The sequence below is a fragment of the Triticum aestivum genome, chromosome 4A (genome assembly GCF_018294505.1).
Source record: "Triticum aestivum cultivar Chinese Spring chromosome 4A, IWGSC CS RefSeq v2.1, whole genome shotgun sequence".
Classification (NCBI taxonomy): Eukaryota; Viridiplantae; Streptophyta; class Magnoliopsida; order Poales; family Poaceae; genus Triticum; species Triticum aestivum.
The window spans coordinates 257,620,627-257,643,713 of NC_057803.1; the positions used below are offsets into that span (position 1 = coordinate 257,620,627).

At 41.4% G+C, this 23,087-nt stretch overlaps 1 pseudogene; it reads right to left on the bottom strand.

The window, feature by feature from the left end:
• The window catches only part of LOC123083790 (putative ATP synthase protein YMF19), a 41,600-nt pseudogene extending 26,349 nt beyond the window's left edge, over nucleotides 1–15,251 (bottom strand).
• Between the last annotated feature and the right edge of the window lie 7,836 nt (nucleotides 15,252–23,087).

The following is a 23,087-nucleotide window of genomic DNA, read 5'->3' on the forward strand; positions in this document are numbered from 1 at the left end:
GCAGTTTTGCAAACTGTTTTTATTCATACAAAAAATATGTGAATCGTATTTTTGAGCCTATTTCTAAACCATTTATCAGAATGAGGCAACCACGTTGGAAAGCTGCTACAAATCTGCTCATTTCACATATAGAAAGTTTTTTTTCCAAATTACCTACACTTAAAGAGCAATTTGAAAAATGGCGGAATTTCTGAAACCGAATAGCCGAGTTCGTATTTTTGGCTTAGTTTCAAAACCTCTCATCCGATTGGTGCAAATGATATGGCATTGGGAACCGTACGAGAATGCACTTATTTTTCATATAGAATATTTTTCTAATTTTAAACGGTTTAAAAGTAATTTAGAAAATGGGTAAAGTTGCACCAGATAGTATTTTAAAGTTAATTTCGCAATGGTTTGTCTGAATGCAGCAAATGATATGACGTAGGAAAGCTTCAAGAAATGTGAAACTCTTATGTATATAATGCTCCTTTCAATTCTCTATGGTTTTATGTCAATTTTGAAAATGGCTGAAAATATTTTTTGGACGTAACTTTTGAACAATTTGTTGGAACAGGGAAAATAATATGCCCTTTGAAAGCTAACAAAGATGCGATTTTTTCATATAGAGAGTTTTCTCTAATTCCCAGCCATTTTTAAGTAATTTTGAAAAGGGCGAGAGCACGTGTTTTGCGTTCATCGTGAAAACAAATTCTTCGAATACGCACTGCGTGAAGAACTTGAATTTCTCGGACATGTCTATTTGAACTTCACTCAATTTTCTACATGTTGTTTTCTGCCCATAACTCCCAAACCACTCATCGGAATTAAGCAAATGATATACCGATGGAAAGCTGTTGAAAACGCGCAACTTCCCTTAGTTTGTGAGAAGAGATGGGTCAATCATTTTCTCATATTTGGGACGGATCAAGAGAATTTTTTAAATACATAAATACTTTTTTTGACGGTATACACGGTACTGTTAAACCGTTCATCAAAATGAAGCATATAATATACCACTGGAAATCTGATGAATAGGAGCAACTTTTTCATGTAGACAATTTTCACAAATTCGTTGCCGTTTGTGAGAAGTTTTTAAAATGGAAATGCTACATGAGATCTGCGTAAGGATTTTCTCAAAGTGGAGAGGATGGTGCAGTACAATAGAGATAAATATTTCCCTTAGTTAAGAGCCAAGGTTAAGAACCACACAACACCTCGTTAGTAGTACCTACACACAAAATAACAAATACTTGCACCCAACGCGAACAAGGAATTTCAATCCATCAAAAGTTAATTGCAAGGATCAAATCTCATAGTGACATATAGATAATTGAAACAAAAAATAAAACAAACTAATAAAAATTGTAGCAAGATATTTTTATTTAATATCATAAAAAGTAGACCCGTAGGCAATAGTTTTCACTAGAGGCTTCTCTCTTGAACATAGAACATTGTGAGTAAACAAATTACTGTTGGGCGATTGATAGAAAAGAAAATAATCTTGATGATATCCAAGACAATGATCATGTATATAGGCATCAAATCCGAGACAAGTAGATCGACTCCAGCTTGCATCTACTACTATTACTCCACACATCGACCGCTATCCAGCATGCATCTAGAATATTAAGTTCATAAAGAACGGAGTAACGTCTTAAGCAAGATGACATGATGTAGACAAAGTAACTCACGCATGAATAAACCCCATATTTTTATCCTTAATGGCAACGATACAAATACGTGTCATGTCCCTTTCTGTCACTAGGATTGAGCACCGCAAGATCAAACCCATCACAAAGCACCTCTCCCATTGCAAGAAAAATCAATCTAGTTGCCAAACCAAATCAATAGATCGGATAAACATACAAAGCTATAACAATCATGCATAAAAGATTTCAGAGGAAACTCAAATAATATTCACGAATAATCTGATCATAAACTCACAATTCATCGGATCACAACAAACACAACGTAAAAAGTCATTACATCGAATAGATCTCCAAGAACATCGAGGAGAAGATTGTATTAAAGATCAAAGAGAGAGAATGTAACACCCCAAATTTTCAATTTGGAATGTTTTACAATATTAGCTAAGCATCAATGCATTTTGTTTGAATTGAGTGGCATTTGGAAAATTTAGAGGCATTTGTTTTTTAATTAAAATTGGGTTCAAAATGGAATTTGAAATTTATTTCACAAATCCCTGACAAATACTTTGTTCAAAAGTATGAGAGGAGCTAAAATGACACTCCAAAAATGTCAGAAGAAAACAGTGCCAAAAGTTTTGAATTCAAATTTGAGTTTTATTTGGAATTTAAAAAATGATTTTTAATTTTAATTTGCCTCTAAAAAAATAGTCCATATTATAGGGTTTATTTTTCTGAGTTTTTTGATATATAAATGTCCTATATAAATCTATATTTATTTTCTCTATTTTATTTTTCTCTCTCTAACAGTAATTCAAGAAAAGGGACACCGCAGCCAGGCCAACCGGCACAGCCACGAGAGCCGCGGCCCAGCTGAGCCGGCCTGCCCCAGTGCCCCCGCACTTGAATCCCATCCCTCTTGGTCGCCCGACCAACACCTCCCTTCCCTCGCTCATCGTTAGGTGGACCCTGCCCTCATCTCTTTCCCCTTGCCCATGCCCCGCCACGCCAATGCACGACCCAAACCACGCCCGTCATCACGATCTTCTCAGGATCGCACACGGAAGCCGCCCTCTCCTCCAAGACTGCCCTATAAAGAGCCTTCACCTCCCTCGATCGAAACCGCTTAAACCCTAAGACTAACTCCGCCCATGTCCGCCACTCCCGTTGTTCCAATGTCGGCACTACCGCCGCCGTACACCATCGCTTCCACATGCCGGTGAGACCCTCGTCGACCCCTCCTTCTGTGTACGCCCTCCCCACACCATTATGCATCCCGCTGACATTTTAGGAACTCCCAGGAGTCATCACAGCCGCCGCCCCGGAGACCGCCGTTCGCCACCGGAGATTCGTAGCACGCGCTCTGTACCTCATCACCCCGATCGCCTCCGTCATCCCCGACCATAGTAAACACCACAATCGGCCCCGCTCCGCTCGGCCACGTCACCTCGATGTTATCGTCGCTGCCTCGGACCACCGGAGCACCTCTGCTGCCCTACGCCCGAGCTGCTCCGTCGCCCCTCTTCGCCATCGTCTCTGTAAGCATCCGCCCTCTCCCTCCTCCGTCCGATCATAAACCTACGGCCCATATTATAGTAGCCAATAGTTAGGTTTATTCTTAATGTAGATCGGTTTAGTTACCTGTTTTTGGTTTAGATCAAACCAGTCGGTTTATTTACTAGCACATTACCTTTTATTTATATTTCGGCCGAGTGCAGTATAGCTTCAAATCGCACCACCCTAGGCCAATAGCACCCTTTTTTTAGTATTTTTGTTTCTGGTTTTAAAACAAAAAAGTTCCAATCTTGTAAACTCTTTTTATCCTAAGGTTTTAATATTTTACTTTGATTATTTTTGCTCTAGTTTGTAAGTTTCTTAATTTTTCTGTAGATATCAATTATGTCTATGTTTGAAAATTTAAATTTTGATTTGCATGAATTTTGTTCATATCACCAAACTTGCAATATCTAGAGCTAGGATTAATATTTTTAGTGATTTTTTCTACTAATTTCTTATGACCTTGTCTATCAATAGAAGTGGATTGGGGAATTCTAGAATTAAATAAATTAGTTTATCATGAAAATAGTAGTGTTTTGCCTCTTTATACCTTGGTTACTATTTCTTTTATTTTAAATTGCTTTAAGTTATTTTATTTTTGTTCTTTTTGGCATGTTTAGATTAATTCTATGGATTAACAGTAGAAATTTTATTTATAGAAAAAATATTTTAGTAGCTTCTTTTCTTTTGTTTTACTAGAAAACCATTTAAGCATATTGGGAGTTTCATAAAATGTTTGAAAGTAATTCTTTTTGCATAAAATTTATTTGCTATTTTATTTTAGGTTGTTTAGCAAAAACCTTATTTTTGTTCTGTTAAAGAAAATTTTAGTAGTAGAAAACTAATTTATAGTTTGTTCTACTTGTAGTAAAAACATTGCTTTGAGTTTATTGTTTTCTTTGGTTTTCTTTTGTGTGAATTGATGATTGTGTGATAATTACTTTTACTTGCTTTTATGTTATTACATGTACGATGGTATTCTTATTATTCTTTGTTTGTTTCAATAGAATACTCAGAGTCTGAGGCCTGTTACTATGAGTCTTTAGCATTCGAAGATCGTCACCAAGGATAGTCTTTGATCATGAATTTTACCCATGTTTTATTGCATTAGTAGTATTCCTCCCCACTATGCATGCAAATAGGAGAAATTGAATCAAGGTCTTGAGTAGTATCATGTGGCAGGATGACCCAAATCCCGATGTTACCATAGCCTGGGACGTTGTAGTTTAGTATGCTATGCTCATAGAATGGGTTGGTTGAGTCATTCATATAGGAGATGTGAGAGTCAAGACGATGACAAACTCAAGATTTCAAGATGCTCAATACAGACTTCAAATTTACTACTAGGTGGAGGACGGATGGACAGGTACCCAGGAGCACCCAGTGGTTGACCCAGGGATGCATGGAGAAGCGCCATGACATCTTGCGAAAAGCTTCACCCAGCCACGAAGAGACGGATGGATACACCTTGATAGGAAGCTTACCTATGCAGCCACAAGCCATAATGAGCTTTGGCTTGGTTGACCCTAGGCATGATTCTGGACCGACGGTGCCAGCAGATGTAGAAGAATGGTAGGTTACGGATGGGCACCGATAGTGGCCCAGAGGATCCCTACAAAAGACTCTATTTCGTTCGTCCCATCTTCAAACACCAGGTAGTGCAAAGACATAAAGGAGGGAATGATTCTTGCGGGTAAATTGCACAAGGCTCTGCATGGTGGAAATCTAATCAATTAGCCGTGTCGCCGGTTATGGACAACTGAGCCTCTGGAATTGGAGTTATTCGAAAATCTCAACACCAAACATAATAAATTGATGGGTTATTAATGATTTCGGGTATGAGACACTGGTTGGCGGAACCATCTCAATAATAGCCAGTATTTTGTAGTAATTGCAAGCAAGTCCTTTTGTTGTAGGAAAAAATTGGCTTTTTCGCCAAAACTTAAACTTAGCGCCCACCACCAAATTGCATATAGTGTTACTATTTTATTATTGTTCCCTCTCTATGACTTGCCAGCATATTCCACAATGCTGACCTACATGGCTACAACAGCTTATGTTGTAGAGGAGTTTTCCGACTAGAAGTGAGGCTAGGATCCCCGCACGATGATTGTCCTATGGAGTTGGATGAACTCGCTTATCGTCTTCGCTTCCGCGTTTAGTTTTTTTCTCATGTGTTGGCCTTCGGCCGAATTTATTCTGATGTAATAAAGACTCTATATGATAATTGTGTAATAAACCAGGTGTGATTGAACTTTGATATTTTCATTAATGTACTGTGTGTGTCAGCATGATCTTGGGATGGTACATATACACAGAGACTTGACCGATTTTGGGTCGGGTCGCTACAGAGAAAAGCCATCTAGCTACTACCTATGGACCCGTATGTCTGTGGTGAACTACTCACACATCATCGGAAGGGCAGCAAGCTTGATGTAGAGCCCCTTCGTGATCGATTCCCCCTCCGGCAGAGTACCGGAGAAGGCCTCCAGATGGGATCTCGTGGGACAGAAACTTGAGGTGGCGAAAGAAGTATTTCGAGTGGCTCTCTGATGCCAGCGGAATATTTGAGAATTTATAGATATGGAATTACATCAAGAGGTGCCATGAGGGGCCCACAAGCCTGGGGGGGCATGCCTACTAAGCTTGTCACTCCCTCGTGGCTCATCAGGTCTTCTCCTGAACCTTCTAGGGTCTCTTCTGGTCCAGAAAAAATTAATCCAAAGTTTTTTCTCCGTTTGGATTCTGTTTGATATTGATTTCCTGAAAAGCCAAAAACAAGCAAAAAAAAACAACAACTACCACTAGGCACTAGGTTAATAGGTGAGTCCCAAAAAAATGATATATAGTTGCATATAGAACATCCAAGATTGATACTATAATAGCATGGAACAATAAAAAATTATAGATATGTTGGAGACGTATCAAGCATCCCCAAGCTTAATTCCTGGTCGTCCTTGAGTAGGTAAATGATAAAAACATAATTTTTGATGTGGAATGCTACCTATCATGTTGGTCATGTAATTTCTCTTTATGGCATGAATATGAAGATCGGGATGATTCAAAGTAATAGTCTATTGTTTGACATAAAAAACAATAATAATAAGGCACACCAACAAACAATCATGTCTTTCAAAATATCAATGGTAAAGAAAGTTATCCGTACAAAATCATATTGTCTTGTCATGCTCCATCTTCTTAACACAAAGTATAAATCATGTACAACCACGATGTCAGCCAAGCAATTGGTTCATACTTTTTACACACTTCATCTTTTTCAACTCTCACACAATATATGAGCGAAAACCATGGATATAGCACTATGGGTGCAATAGAGTATGATGTTGGAGGTTGTATGGAGAATACAAAAAAGAAGAAAGTCTCACATTGACGAGGCTAATGAACGGGCTATGGAGATGCCCATCAATTGATGTCAATTTATGGAGTAGGGATTACCATGCAACAAATGCACTAAGATCTATAAGTGTATGAAAGCTCAAAAATAAAACTAAGTGGGTGTGCCTCCAACTTGTTTGCTAATGAAGACCTTGGTTGAGGAAGCCCACCATTGGAATATACAAGCCAAGTTCTTATAATGAAAAATCCCCACTAGTTATATGAAAATAAAGCATATGAGACTCTCTGTATGAAAAACATGGTGCTACTTTGAAGCACAAGTGTGGAAAGGATAGTAACATTGCCCCTTCTCTCTTTCTCTATTTTTTGTTGGGCTATTTTTGGCCTCGTTTTTTGCGGGCTCTTTTTGGCCTCTTTTTTTATTTCCTCACTTGGGACAATACTCTAATAATGAATATGATGATCACCACACTTCTATTTACTTACAACTCAAAAGAAAATTACAACTCGATACAAGAACAAAATATGACTCTATATGAATGCTGAAGGAAATATGCCCTAGAGGCAATAATAAAGTTGTTATTTATATTTCCTTATATCATGATAAATGTTTATTATTCATGCTAGAATTGTATTAACCGGAAACTTAGTACATGTGTGAATATATAGACAAACATAATGTCCCTAGAATGCCTCTACTTGACTAACTCGTTAATCAAAGATGGTTAAGTTTCCTGACCATAGACATGTGTAGTCATTTGATGAACGAGATCACATCATTAGAGAATGATGTGATGGACAGACCCATCCGTTAGCATGGCATAAATGATCATTTAGTTTTATTGCTATTGCTTTCATCATGACTTATACATGTTGCTCCGACTATGAGATTATGCAACTCCCGAATACCGAAGGAACACCTTGTGTGTTATCAAACATCACAACTTAACTGGGTGATTATAAAGATACTCTACAGGTGTCTCCGATGGTGTTTGTTGAGTTGGCATAGATCAAGATTATGATTTGTCACTCCACGTATCGCAAAGGTATCTTTGGGCCCTCTCGGTAATGCACATCACTATGAGCCTTGCAAGCAATGTGACTAATTAGTTAGTTGCAGGATGATGCATTAAACGAGTAAAGAGACTGCCGGTAATGAGATTGAACTAGGTATGATGATACTCACGATTGAATCTCGGGCAAGTAACGTACTGATGAGAAAGGGAACAACGTATGTTGTTATGCGGTTTGACCAATAAAGATCTTCATAGAATATGTAGGAGCCAATATGAGCATCTAGGTTCTGCTATTGGTTATTGATCGGAGATGTGTCTCGGTCATGTCTACATAGTTCTCGAACCCGTAGGGTCCGCACGCTTAATGCTCGATGATGATTTGTGTTATGAGTTATGTGATTTGATGAATCGAAGTTTGTTCGGACTCTCGGATGAGATCACAGACATAACGAGGAGTCTCGAAATGGTCGAGACATAAAGATTGATATATTGGAAGGTTATGTTTGGACACCGGAATGGTTTCAGAAAGGTTCGGACATTTTCCGGAGTACCGGGGGTTACCGGAACACCCCCCCCCACCGGGGAGTTAATGGGCCTTTATGGGCCCTAGTGGAGAGAGGAGGCTGTGGCCAGGTGGTGGAGCACGCTCCCCAAGCCCAAACCGAATTGGACAAGGGTTGGGGGGCCCTTTCCTTCTCTCCTCCTCCTCCTTACCAGCAACGTCTATGCGTAGATGTTATATGCACGAGTAGAACACAAAGAGTTGTGGGCGATAATAGTCATACTGCTTACTAGCAACGTCTTACTTTGATTCAGCGGTATTGTTCGATGAAGCGGCCCGGACCGACATTACATGACCGCGTTCATGAGACTGGTTCTACCAACGTGATTTGCACACAGGTGGCTGACGGGTGTCTGTTTCTCCAATTTTAGTTGAATCCACTTTTGACTACACCCGGTCCTTGTTGAAGATTAAAACAACACACTTAACGAAAAATCGTTGTGGTTTTGATAGGTAGGTAAGAACGATTCTTTCTAAAAGCCCGTAGCAGCCACGTAAAACTTGCAACAACAAGGTAGAGGATGTCTAACTTGTTTTTGCAGGGCATGTTGTGATGTGATATGGCAAGACATGATGATATATGAATTCTTGTATGAGATGATCATGCTTTGTAAAAGTTATAGAGAACTGGCAGGAGCCTTATGGTTGTCGCTTTATTTTATGAAATGCAATTGCCATGTAATTTCTTTACTTTATCACTAAGCAGTAGCAATAGTCGTAGAAGCAATAGTTGGTGAGACGACAACGATGCTATGATGGAGATCAAGGTGTCAAGCCGGTGACAATGGTGATCATGACGGTGCTTTGGAGATGGATATCAAAGGCACAAGATGATGATGGCCATATCATATCACTTATTTTGATTGCACGTGATGTTTATCTTTTATGCATGTTATTTTTCTTGGTACGGTGGTAGCATTATAACATGATCTCTCACTAAATTTCAAGGTATAAGTGTTCTCCCTTAGTATGCACCATTGTGATAGTTCGTCGTGCCGAGACACCACGTGATGATCGTGTGTGATAAGCTCTACATTCACATACAACGGGTGCAAGCTAGTTTTGCACACGCAGAATACTTGGTTTAAACTTGACGAGCCTAGCATATGCAAATATGGCCTCGAAACACTAAGATCAAAAGGTCAAACATGAATCATATAGTAGATATGATCAACATAGTGATGTTCACCATTGAAAACTACTCCATCTCACACGATGATCGGACATGGTTTAGTTAATATGGATGACATGATCATTTAGATGACTAGAGAGATGTCTATCTAAGTGGGAGTTCTTAAGTAATATGATTAATTGAACTTTCATTTATCATGAACTTAGTACCTAATAGTATTTTGCATATCTATGTTGTTGTAGATCAATGGTCCGTGCTACCGTTCCCTTGAATTTTAATGCATTCCTAGAGAAAGCTAAGTTGAAAGATGATTGTAGAAACTACATGGACTGGGTCCGTAACTTGAGGATTATCCTCATTGCTGCACAGAAGAATTACGTCTTGTAAGCACCGCTAGGCGCAAGACCCGCTGCAGGAGCAACTCCGGACGTTATGAACAAAGCTGAGCAAAGCTGAGGACTACTCAATAGTTCAGTGTGCCATGCTTTACGGCTTAGAACCGGGACTTCAACGACGTTTTGAACATCATGGAGCATATGAGATGTTCCAGGAGTTGAAGTTAATATTTCAAGCAAATGCCCTGATTGAGAGATACGAAGTCTCCAATAAGTTCTACAGCTGCAAGATGGAGGAGAATAGTTCTGTCACTGAACATATACATAGAATGTCTGGGTACCACAACCAGTTGACTCAACTGGGAGTTAATCTTCCTGATGATAGTGTCATTGACAGAGTTCTTCGATCACTGCCACCAAGCTACAAAAGCTTTGTGATGAACTATAATATGCAAGGTATGGATAAGACAATTCTCGAGCTCTTCGCGATGCTAAAGGCTGCGGAGGTAGAAATCAAGAAGGAGCATCAAGTGTTGATGGTTAACAAGACCACTAGTTTCAAGAAAAGGGGCAAAGTGAAGAAGGGGAACTTCAAGACGAATGGCAAGCAAGTTGCTGCTCAAGTCAAGATGCCCAAGTCTGGACCTAAGCCTAAAACTGAGTGCTTTTACTGCAAAGGGACTGGTCACTGGAAGCGGAACTTCCCCTTCTTAACCTAGATCGGACACACAGGGTAGGTACAGAACTCCTCAAGACACAATAGTCAACTGCTTCACTCCTACGCATTATCCTTTCTTTGAAAGGCAAGATTAGGGAGCCAATTGAGTGAACAGACGAAGTAGCTTGCTTTGTACTACCGACATCTTAATATGATATTCTTTGCTACCTTTTCCAATGACAAGCCAAACTTCAGAACTAATTGGACACCAGAGTCGATAGCTTACTTGGGACTACCGAAACTACCAAAGAGCAGCTCTCATTTTTCTAAAGAGGAGGTGGATTTCAGTCATAGTGAAAAAGAGAGACCAACAGAAGCCCTATCTGGGCGAAGCAAGCCAGTGCCAGTGCAAGGAGCAAGCTTACCTACCTCTGGAGTGGAGTGATCCAGTTCCAGCACCATCATAATATGACATTCTAGGGTTGGCGCACCAGAGAAGATCCCATAAAGGGTGGTACATTTTCAACTACTTCACTCGAGAAAATCGAATGCATTTCCAAGTCCCATCCTCACCTGCTTCTCTCTTCTGCATGACTGTTCTGTTCCCTCCTGGCATCATAGAGAAGTCTAGTATTCTACTTCTGATCTGTCAACTCTGACCCACAACTAGCACTAGGGAAATGCTATTCTCGAAAGCAAGGGATTGAGTGAGATATGCAACAAGCAAAGAAAAATGGAACCCAGCAACCCGGAAACTACAGAAGCCTATCTAGCTTATACGATCACAGAAATGAGAGAAGGAGAACGAGAACATCCACGGAAGATAGTGATTCCAGATGGCGAGGGTTCTTTCCCTATCAATCTGCCCTGACCCATCAAGTTATTCAGCAGCAATCCAGCCAGACTACTTTAAAGGGTGCCAATAGACTCTGACAGAAACATAGCCCTATGACAAGGATACCCATCATTCCTATTCAAGGACTGGTCCAATTCTCTTCATTCACCATATTTAAGGGGATGCTTGGGAGCCCATGACATCCTTCCTAAACAGGAGCTATTGATCCAACACCTGAGCCATATTTATTGCGAGGAGCAATCCGGTTGCTAAAAGAGGAAGAGCTTCTAAGTTCGAGTCCTGATCCCGAGATCAATGGGTTTCCACTTATGCCCGGACCAGAAGTAGCATATATGAATTAAAGGGAGATCTAATCAACCAAGCTGGGAGAGGATTCTGAGATTATGTATTGGTCATTGGCTATAGGTGAATATAATTAGGTTCGCTGATCATCCAATATGACCCACATCAGGTCGCGCATTAATTAAGTGGTGGGCTATACAAGTGGGAAAGTACGGGCAGTTGCATGTTTCCTTTGTTTCAAAACAATGTTAAAAAGGCGGGTGTGATGAAGTTGGGAGGAGGGCGCAAGGTATATAGAATGTGAACAATGGGTGGAAATCGGAGAATAGTGCTAGAACAGCCGTTACACAAATATGAGAAATCAAGGGTTGTGGATGGTGGAAAGTATCGAGTTGTTCTAGTTCCTGGCCTTGGTGGTTGGCCCATGCCCGAGGGATACTATGGCGCATCTCTTTCTGCGGGAACTAAACAAGTTGCCAATAATAATAGATATCCCATAATACTTTTGGGCAAATCCGGGATGGGATATTCCCCGATTACAGAGGCAGCAGTTGCGGGCTCAGGTGCTGGTGTGGCTAAATCTACATCAATAGCAGGATCAGGATACGATGCTTACTCGAAATCAATATTCCCCGGTTTCTTATGAGATAAGATATGTATGCCGGTCCAACTAAAGGAAGGGTGGTTTTGAGCTTGGGTTTCAGGCGTCGGGCTTTCTACTGATGAAGTGCGGTGCGCATCTAAAAGAGTGGAATATCCCGTTCTGCTATCAAAGAAAGAATCGAATCCGCCGCTTGTTTTTCTAGCTATCAAATCCCTTGCCCAACAGGAACAGGATCTCTTGTCGGCACCAGCATGAATCAAACTGCGGATCAGGCGTGTGGAAACGAATCTCTTGGATGCTCTGGGATTGGGGAAGCGAAGGCAGTTATCGAGTCAAGTCAGGAAAGCAGTTGAGCTACTACGGTACAAGAAGAATCTGTATTCGCAATGAGAAATAACATATGGAATCTGCCACCCAAAACAATAGGAATAGGCTTGCTTGTCCGCTCTTAGATCGGTTCATAGCTCAGGCTCTGGTTTCTAGCAGATGTGAATGAATTCATTTCTACTCTACTCCGGGGAATGGCCTGTCATTCGTACATTCGTATTCGTATTGGATTGTTGGAAGGAAGCAGTTGGCATTGTCGTTCAAAGGAAAGGTACTTGTTCGAGGAAAGAAAGCGTATTAGTGCTCTGGGCTAATCGGTCGGGTAGAAGCTCGTAACAAGAGCAAGCATCGGAGAAAGCGTATGTACTCGTTCTCAAGTCAGGAAAGCACTTGTTGGCATTGGCGTCGGAAAGTAAAATCAAGTAGTTTCGGCATTGGCTACTACTTCTTCCCCATGGGTCAGGTTCTGTTCTCGAAATAGCATAAGTGATCCTGCGAAACCGGTGATGCCAGACCAATCAAGCGTATCATGTCGACTTTCGAATCCTGGACTTGACTATCCTTGAGATAGCAGTTCCTTGGTCAGGAAAGCGGAGTCACTTGAACGATATGAGATACACGCACATCTCAATAAGCCAATCCCAATCCCTTCAACCCAACCTTTACCAAAAGGGGAAACTATAACAACAATGACCCTGACTCGGATTCCAATAGGGCTTCTGCTTCTTCTGCTTGGCAAGGTCAAGTATATACACAGTCTAAAGCCAGAAGAGAAGGTATGATAGGACAAGTGCCGTTCGATGCCTTGTAACCATTTCCATGTTCTTGTCCGGGTTCTAGGTCTAAAAGAAGCATTGGCTGTGTTGATCTGTCTCCAGGTCGTCTATTTGAAAGGGAAAGCCCAGTGTGTTCGTTCCTCTACTATACGGAATCCTGGATATCTTGCCTTGGTTCCGACTCTAAACCATTCTAAACAGATTCTTTCTGCATACTGATGTTGGCAGTTATGCCTAGGTGATAGATGTATGTTGCTGGATTGGAAAGCTATATGATCCCTTTTATTCAATTATGGCAGCTGAGAGGAATTTGGGATGGCCCTGCTAGAGTTTCCAAAATGAATCGAATTGAACCCTATTGTTTTTTCACTATAAATTCCATAGTATCAATACAATAACCTTTGAGAAATTGTGAGAACGGGAGGATGCAATCATTTAGATGGTGAAAATAGCCGAGAGTTGAGCAACCCCTAAAAGCACTCACAATGAATGGTACTAGCGGATACCAACCAGATAGAAACATGCTGAGAAATCTCTGTTATAGCTGAAACTAATATACCAATCCTATCCGTGACCCTTTCCACATTCTTTTCTTAGTCACCTAACCTATGACTGCTTTTTCTTTTAAGCTTTAATAACCTTAACATTCGAATCTGCATCTGCTATTTCAGTTATGTCTAAAGATACTATTCTTTGATCACTTGAAACATAGTAGAAAGCATCTAAAACATATATTATTGTGGATTCCCTCTCCTTGTGGGCTGGACTCCTTTTTACATGGATAGACAAGAAAGTGGAATCTAAGGAATTAGCTGGAACAGACTCACCTTAGCTTTGAACGACTATATCCCCTCTTCTATCTACATATGGATATATATGGTCTTTAATAAAGGAAGATGATTTTAGCCGAGGACTATCACAACTTCCATTTTGCAGCACATCTCTCAGTGGGAATAGCACAAAAGGTAATGACGAGAGGGTTGTCCTATGTACCCTGAAAGAGAAACTATGTGATAGAAGCCCGCTTTCCCTCTCTTCTATCCCACCTAACCACTTCGGGTATCAGTGGCCTCGTGATCTCCATGAACAGAGATCACTACACAAAAACAACTATATGAAAAACTTGCTTGCTTCTTCGAATCTCGAAATAACAGAACATATAGAAAGTGTTTCTGTGATTTTTCCATTCTCTTCGGGGAACCTATAGAAAGATTATCAGACGACTTTCATTCCCTTCAGGGGGGTGTTCCTTCAGAGCAGTCCATATCATTAGATGAACTCCCTGATGAATCAGTTGATGAATCATCAGATGAACTCCCTGATGAATCATCACTCTCCACATTTTCATGATCTGGAAAAGGGGGCTGCCCCTGCCAGAACTACTTAGCTCCCGGGGGAGAACGTTTAAATCAAAAGGAAGAACAAGGGCGAGTAAATGATGGAGACTAAAAAACAATTTAGGGTGGCATTGTCCACGGAGAAACCACCCCAAAGCCAAGTCACTATGGTATCTCCTACTACTGGTATGGCGCTAGCTAAGCTTGTAATTACTGTTGCTCCCCAAAAGCTCATCTGACCCCAAGGTGGTACATATCCTATAAAAGATGTCACAATCATTAATAGGAATATGACAACTCCGCCGAGTATTCCATTCATTTTCATCATAAATACTATGCTTCCTTGCCTGTGTGGAACATGTGTGAGCATTATATTTTTCCAGCAAGTGATCCGACTGGAAGAAGTGTTATATGAGGACTTCGAGATCAAATAGAGAATCTGTCTCTCCATTCCTCGTGAGCCACTTATTTCTCCGAAATCAGAGATCGGAGTGATTTTCCTCCTTTTTCCCAAATAGTCGACGGTCTTACACCATTGGGATACTTTGGATAAACTGGAGTACATATATGAGAGACCGGTGCTAAAACCTTTTCTCGAGATATCTTCCAGATTCTTAGGGTCCTTGCTCCGGATCTCGCCCACCCCCCCGGTGCGAAAGCAGTTGGTTCCGTAGTTTGAGAATTCTACTAATTCCAAGTATTCCATTATTATTATTAAATAAGAGAATATAAAAAGTAAAGAGGAGAAGACATAACCAGAAAAATTGTGAGAAATAAGTTAATTTATCAAGTTGAGGCATTTCGATTTGGATTTCAAATAAGAAAGAAAAAAGACTCCGAACCGTACTTTTGCTATTTTATATCTATACAAAAAGAGATTTACTTTCCAAAATGGAATCTTTGCCATTTCTGATGTGAATGAGGGAGGTTGTCTGCCCGGGTAGGGGTGACCGGAACCCTCCCAAGTCATCGCTCAAGAAAGCACCACAGTCACACGAGAAAGAGTTTGGACTATGACGAAGACGAGCAAGCCTTTGTTGGGGAGTGATCGGGGAAGAGTCGAGTACAAGAGGAAGGTGGAAGGAAGAAAGCGCCAGAAGCGCCAGGTGCGAAGATAGACCATCAAAGAACTCCACAGCAGAGCAAAAAAGAGAAAGGCAAGGCTCGCAAAGAACAAAGGCTCAACCATCAGATCCAACACAAAGCCCTCAAGATATTTAGAGGCTTGGACTACTCTCTCTAGTAAAAGAAAGGAAGCACAATGGGTGTTGCTCTATTTCTTATTAGTGAGGTATTCTTCTTCATTTCAGTATTATGGGCATTCTTCCATTCTAGTCTGGCACCAACAGTCAAACTAGGAGCTCAACGGCCACCTGTTACTACGAACTTGTTTTCATCTGGCAGATAAGCTTTTGAGAAGAGACCACTTTGATAACGAGCTTTCGGGTTGCCGTATTGATACCGCCCTTCGGGGGAACAGGAGAATAGCATGCACGGGAGAAGGATTTAGGGAAAGGTACCCACCTTTTAACGGGAGAAAGGCTGCTTATGTGAAAACTTCCCTTGTGGTTTAAAGTTCAAATAGATCAGGTGCCTATGTTGTTGATACACCGAAAGATACTAACGCTATGCTCCAATGCGGGATGAGGGCCAACGATTGTGATGAGTGGGGACCTTAGAGCTGAAAACCTACATACAGTGACCCTTATGGGCTGGCTATGTACGAGACATCAAACCGTCTCCCGGGTCCAAAGTTTCCATTTCCAGGCCTGATAGTCTTCAACTGAAAAAAGTAGGGCGGAGAACTAGTAAGAATTGTGCCTGCCATTCAATTCGTGACGTGGATGATCCGCCGACGGAATCGATTAGGTGAAACGGCTCTGCAAAGTTTGTTTGTTCATAAAGGCTGCATGCAGCCATGCAATTCGTACTGCATGGCGATATTACTCTACCACTCTATAAATGGTATATAGATATCTTCACTTCATCACAAAGAAATTGAGTACTAGCACGCATTGCTATGGATGCTGCAACCGCAAACAGGCTTTCTGCAATTGCTACCGAAACGGAGCAACTGAAAAATGAGATTGAAGGGCACCGTAGAGTGCTAAACAACCAGTTGAGAAGTGTTAGAACAATGGATCCTGCAAAGAAAGAAGCGCGCATTCGCGCTACCAGAGAGCGCATAGAGGGTTTGGAGGAGAGGCAGGAAGCGCTGCGGGTGGAGCAGCAAGTGCTCTTTATTCGTCTAGCATCTCGCTAGAATAGAAGAGTCCGTAGACTCTTTTTAGTTTTCTAAGGTTGGTTTAAATTCAATAAGTGTCTGGAGACATTTGTTTTCATGTCAGGTGTTCTTTGTCTTAGTTTGATTCCGATCTACTCCTATGCTAAGTGTCTTTGTTTGGTTTGATTTCTTGTGTTTGCATGTATGGGCTAGCCGTCAGTGTTCAATGCTTATGTTAATATAATAACGCCAAAATGTGCTGCAAATTCATGTTCAAGTTGAAATAAGGCCGAAGGGCTAAGTGTACTACTGGAGATTATATATTCCAGCTCTGAAGTTTCCTTTTGAGCCCCCGTTCTACTATGGTTTGGATTCTAGTTGAAGCGTGCGACCATCTATTCAGATGAGGAGACCGAGTAAGAAACCACTAAGCGGAGAGCAAACAGATCAATCTCTATCTATGAGTTTCTCAACCAAGATCCACTATTCAACCAAGACCCGCTAACTAATACTTTTACGCGAGCTTAGTTATTGGAAGTTGCAGCCGAGGAACTCTTATCCCTAGCCACAGTTGTTGCAGCACAAGGCTTTGTCGCGATTGGGTCATATGTCAGTACCCTCACATTCCCCGTGGTCTCCCTAGTATGCTGAGCTGAACTGAAGTGAAGTGAAGCTGCGGGCGATGATGGACTGATCTCATGCTATTCAGACGCCTGACAACGCTGGCTCCGATGGTGATGAGTCTGACGGTGGCTCAGATGTTTCTCTTCCTGATCCTTCAAGGTCCCCCGTTCCTGACAACGTCCAAAGGCTGTTGGCACTCTCCCATCTGACAGTGCGGGCTCTACGTGTCGCCTATGGCAACACTACCCGAGTGGTCTATTGCATAGTGGATCCACGGGTACCCCGTTGCTGCTTCATTTTTATCAACATCCGGTAAGCAGAATGGACAGAGAACTGTCCCGATTTCTCATACTTTCTAGTTGACAGGGGCAGGCCTTCATGGGAGAGTTGAAATAAGAGAAGAATGAAGGCCAGAATAAGGAGTTATAGAGAACCCTGTCATGGGAGTTAATGAGTTAAGCCAAGGTAGGTAAGTAAAGATTGGAGTGGTGGGAAAGACTATCTGTTTCCTGTAGATGAGCTAGGCAAAGAACGTTCTCAATGATAGAGGGGGCCGTTTCTTGAATTCGTATTGGCGTGGAGGAGCCCGAGGAGAGAACCGTTCCCCCTTTCCTTTTGGGAGTACCGCTTACTGATCGGGAGTGGTCAAGGGAGGATCACCTTGCGAAGAAGAAGCACGAGGCTCGCCCACAAAGTGATAAATAGAAGGAGGATGGGCATGCACAACGGATTTCAATTAGAAGAGAAGGTGGGGCCGCCCCTTCTGCTCTGAACTACCACTTTGCCTTTTGGTCCCTGGTGCGATGGACACCGTGTTGCCTTGTGGGATCCGTCATATTCTTATCTTTGGGATAGGAGCAGCCAAATCGCTACCCGCTAAATCCAAATGTGCTTAGCCGCTATTTAAGCCGTCAAAAGGGGAATCCAGGCTCTATATATCCATATCTCGTATTTGTTTTCTCGTAGTTCGTAGGAATAGCTCGTCTCGTATTGATGGATAAAGATGTGAACCCTTTGCCGAGGAATAAGAGTGCTCTTGGCATCCAGCTACTTTCAAATCTCTATACTTTACTACAACTAGATTTGACTAAGTAGAGGTGTGAGCCTCAATGCCAAGGAAGCAGGGCAAAGATGAACCCGTTAGCGTATAGGAACTACAACATATGAAAGTTGGGTGGATACTCCTATTTAATTGGTTTAACCAGAAACAAAGGATGGGATTCGAAAAGTCAACCGGAAACCGAGCCCTAACCTTTAATTGAGTTCAATACCCCTACTACTAGTATTGGCGTGGGTTCGTATGTATACATTCGTATTGGCTTAGCGGTGCACTTCGTATCCCGCCACATACAATCCTTTGCTTTGCTTCCTTCTTACTTTTATGATTTTATTGACTACTCTTGTGCAGCTGGGATATAGTGAGTTGAGAAAGGAGATAGTGAAACTTAACTAGTCTTTGTCATGGAAGGGAGCAACTTCTCTCGAGTACATATAATACTGAGGATTTACGAATAGGCTAACGTTACCAGTACATAGTGGATCTATGATAGTGATGTATGGACCACACCAACCTGTCTTTCTAGCCGTAATCGATAAGAAAGGAAGAAATATCATGGCATGTGAAAGCAATAAATCTATAATAAAATAGGTAAAGAAAGGCAAATACTCTGGGGTAATTGGCTTATACCACAATGTTACTCTGACAGGATCCTTGACAAAATAGTCTTGGCTTGTAACCCAGTATTTATTGGACAATATAACTGGCTACTGAATACGGCGACTATCCTGCTAATACTGGCAACCAAAGACATGAGGTTCTTCATACCAGCATAATCATTCTCCCAGTATTGGAAACATACTTTTGTAATAACATGAATGTCTTTAATCTCTGTGTACCTTCCTATTAGCTCTGTCAGCTCATTAGCTGCTGCAAATATTTCTTAGCTATTAGATCCTCTTTCTTCATGGTAGAACTCCAAGATAGATGATAGCTCTTGCTTGTCTTCATGAAAAAGTGCAGAAGCCTGTATCAATGAAGAGTAGGACGGTACCAGCAGAAGATAGTAAATAGTGTTTTTGTTAGCCACTGCACTCACACTGTTCGTTCGGAAAGTAAGTCCTCCTAAAGATTGTTCTCCCCAACCCAAGTTCAAGACGACCTACCTAAGAGTACAAAAGATGGACAACCAAAAAGCGAGTAACGAGTAAGAGAGCGGCAGGTGACTAGCCCTACCCTCCGTCTTCCTTAGAAAGATAGGTTGGTACCTCTGCCTGTGAAAAGAAGAGAGAGACCACTTTAAGAAAGGCTGTCCACAAAAGAAGTTGCTCAAGCAAAGACTGTTCGTAAGTTCGTTACCAAAAGCAGAGTGAAAGGGGTTAGTAGCTAAGGGATAATAAAGAACTTTCGAAGGAAAGCGAGACAAAGGCGTATATTGTGTTCCGATAGTTGGTAACCAATACGCGGACCCTATTAATTCTTACAGCAATCCTGTGAAAAGAAGTGTTCTCTTTCTCCAGCGAAAAGAACAGTCTCGCAGGAAGATCAAAATACTTACTATATGTGCGTTTATGTATCAACTCTTATATAGTCTAGTTTTCCCGCCCTATCTAGAGAAGGAATCAATTCCCCTTTTTGAATGTACAAAAATTGGTAGAGCTCAGCATGTCTGGAAGCACGGGAGAACGCTCTTCTGCTTATATTATTACCAGTATTCGATACTGGGTTATTCATAGCATTACTATACCTTCCTTATTCATTGCGGGTTGGTTATTCGTCAGCCCGGCTTTCACTTGGAAAAATAGGAGATTTAGTTCCACGCTTTGATTGGTAGCAGAAGGGAGGGCGCGTTGCCAGCCTTCATTTTTCTTGGATATTCAACACTAAATGAAATGCAAATGCATATGAGAGAACTTCAAACTACTTTACTTATTTGCAACAGCAAGCTGAATAATAGAATAAATAAGCAAGGAAGGAAAGAAAGAATAGGGTTGTCGCTGATACGCTGTTTGGATTAGATGTCGCAATATCGGTTGTAGTATTTCCGCTCTTTCTATAAGCTAAGAGAGATGTCGCATAATCGGTTGTTCATGATCTTATAATTCATGGACCAAAGTCGCAAATCGCTTGTTCTCATTCAAGCATGAGTTCGTTCAAAGTCAGCAAGGGGAATCAGAGAAAGGGCTATTTAGTCAACAATCATGACCATGGGAACATTTGTTCGCTTTCTAGGTACCCCCGGATCTACTAGTCATCGCCTTTGAGCTGGGAAAAGCATTTACCCTGAGTCAGCTATTCCTGATTCAGAAAGGAAAGGTATGTGGGTAGACATTGAGTTAGAGATTGAATGAAGGGGCACACTAGAGAAAAGCAAGGACAAGTAGCTAGTTGACTAACGCTTTCGAGCACGTACGCTGGCGCTCTTTGATAGAGCATTATCTACAACCCTGAAGCAAACTATGAAAAAGAAATCTAGCAGTCTCTTCCAACAATGAATTGTAGCAGGGCTTGGTCTCGAAAGGTATAGATACCACCATAAGCTTGGAAAGAAGAAGGAATGTCGACCTACCGCTCTGTGGGCTTTGAACCTTGCTTTTCTGTAAAATTCTCAGACGCTATAGCTGTGTAAAAACAGTACTCGATTTCTCACTACAAGAAACAACAATCTTTATTGTTGTGTGCATATTAGTCACTGGTTATAGCTTTGAATTGGACAAACTACTTTAGTAACTCTGGACTATTGCTTGAAACAAGCGTTGAAGCAATGGAAAGAAGCGAACGGTTAAGCTAATGCAGCAAGAAAAGGGATGCAACAAGTGTCCAAAAATCGGATATGCCCGGTGAAAATTATAAACAAGGCTGAGGAAGGATTTCATACTGCCACAATGCTCTTGATAGATGGAAGCATGAATACCAAAGGCCTACCTATTTGAAATAGGAACAACTATGGAAGTCCTCGGCCAAACGAATATTTCACGGAAAGCCGACAAGGGATTTTCTTAATAACTGGGCGCTTTGATTCTTTGGAACAACTCGATGAATTTAGTAGATCTTTTTAGGAGGCCTTCCATGACCATAGGTCAAACCTATCCCATTTTGACAGTACAATGGTTAGCTGTTCACGGATTAGTTGTACTAGACAACACATATGAGATTCTGTACACTATACAGAATAACGACACGACACGCAATCTTATGTCTACAGTATGGCCTTCATCTTTGACAGCAATCATGACAGGTCCGCGGTATTAGCGTTAGAGAAAGGAAAGGACTTGAGGTCCGTCCACCTACAACTAATAAAGCTCCGCCTTTGGGGACTACTACAACAGATAGGCATTTGAAGGACCAAACCACCTACTGAGGACTTTGACACCCAGCCCTTAAGAAGCAGAATCTACAACTTTGGGATACGTATTTACAGACTGCAAAAGATAGATACAATGTTGTTACCCACCATGCATGCAAATCTTAGTTCTATGGACTACTAGTACCAGGAACGTCATCTACTACTGCGAAACTCCCGGGGGACGCTTTTCTAACTGGTTTAGCCTCTAGAGTGGGGAGGAAGAACACCCTCTAGACCAGGATAACTTACTAATTCAATTGACAAAGCGTCCTATTTGCTAGATTTCTAGTCGTTAGCTCTTAGTGAAGACGAATTGCTATCATCTGCGGGCGGCCCTCATTATTGAATTTATCCGCCTTTGATGCAACCAAATTCACTATTGACTTACGAGTTTATGCATGCTTCATTCCTATATCGGCATGTATTATCCGTAGGCTAGTTGTGAGACATCTTCCTCTTAGTGCTACAAATGGCTTCTTCCTTAGTTCTTTATAGCTCTTTCACCTCTTTTAGACTCTTTGCAATGTTTAGTGCGGGGAACTCTACACTATTGTACTCAGATGCTATTCCTTCAAGAAAGTATCGGAAAGCAAAAAGGGACTCGTTCACCGTATCGCGTCCAATACAGCTATGCCACAAGTTGAGCTAACCAACTGGTAAACAAAACCCAAGTTAATGGATCGACCTAGGAATAGGATGACTAGAACCATTGAATCGTCACCCAATGGAGCAGAGAGCCTATCTTTAAGAAAGAAATAACTCCCTACAACAACCGTGTTTCGAAACTCGATTCATTACCATACGATAAATTGCATGAAAAGAACCTTCATTCCTACGGAGAGGTTGAAGCTAAGTTTCAAGACCTAGTACGGGCAAAGCGCAGTTCAAAACCGAAAGGATCAAAGAAAAGGGAATATCACGAAGGTAAGCACATTCTATTTTTCGTAATTGACAGAGCAAAGGGAGTTATCAACCCTTTTTTCCGAAACTCTATAACGGCTAGTTCCCAATGCTCGGCTTCCTACCTCCATTTTCCAGGAAGATAAGTTCTACGGCAAAGGATGTCAACGGAACAGTTTCGGCAAAGGCAAAGCCCGGGAGAAATCCAATAGCGTATGGCAATAATGTCATCCCCACCGAATCCTCATCTTCAAAGCATTTTCTTGCAAGGGCCTGTCGCGAAAGAACTCAAGCCAATACTTTTTCATTTTCATGTAGTAGATCCTAGGAAACATACATACGAGATATTTACAGCCCTTCTTCGGCAAGGGTATCCGGTAAAAGGAGGACGGTTCCTAATCTTTTGATCGGCAAAGGGTTCGATGCATTAGTTTTCGACTATGAACGAGTCAATCAGCTAGATGTACTTGTGGCAAATGGCACCTTCCTTTCCCAGCCAATGGTACGTAAGGCAATGGTTGTTACTAAAGTTCAGATTGGGGAATACCCTAGGTTTCGGCTTTTTCCAC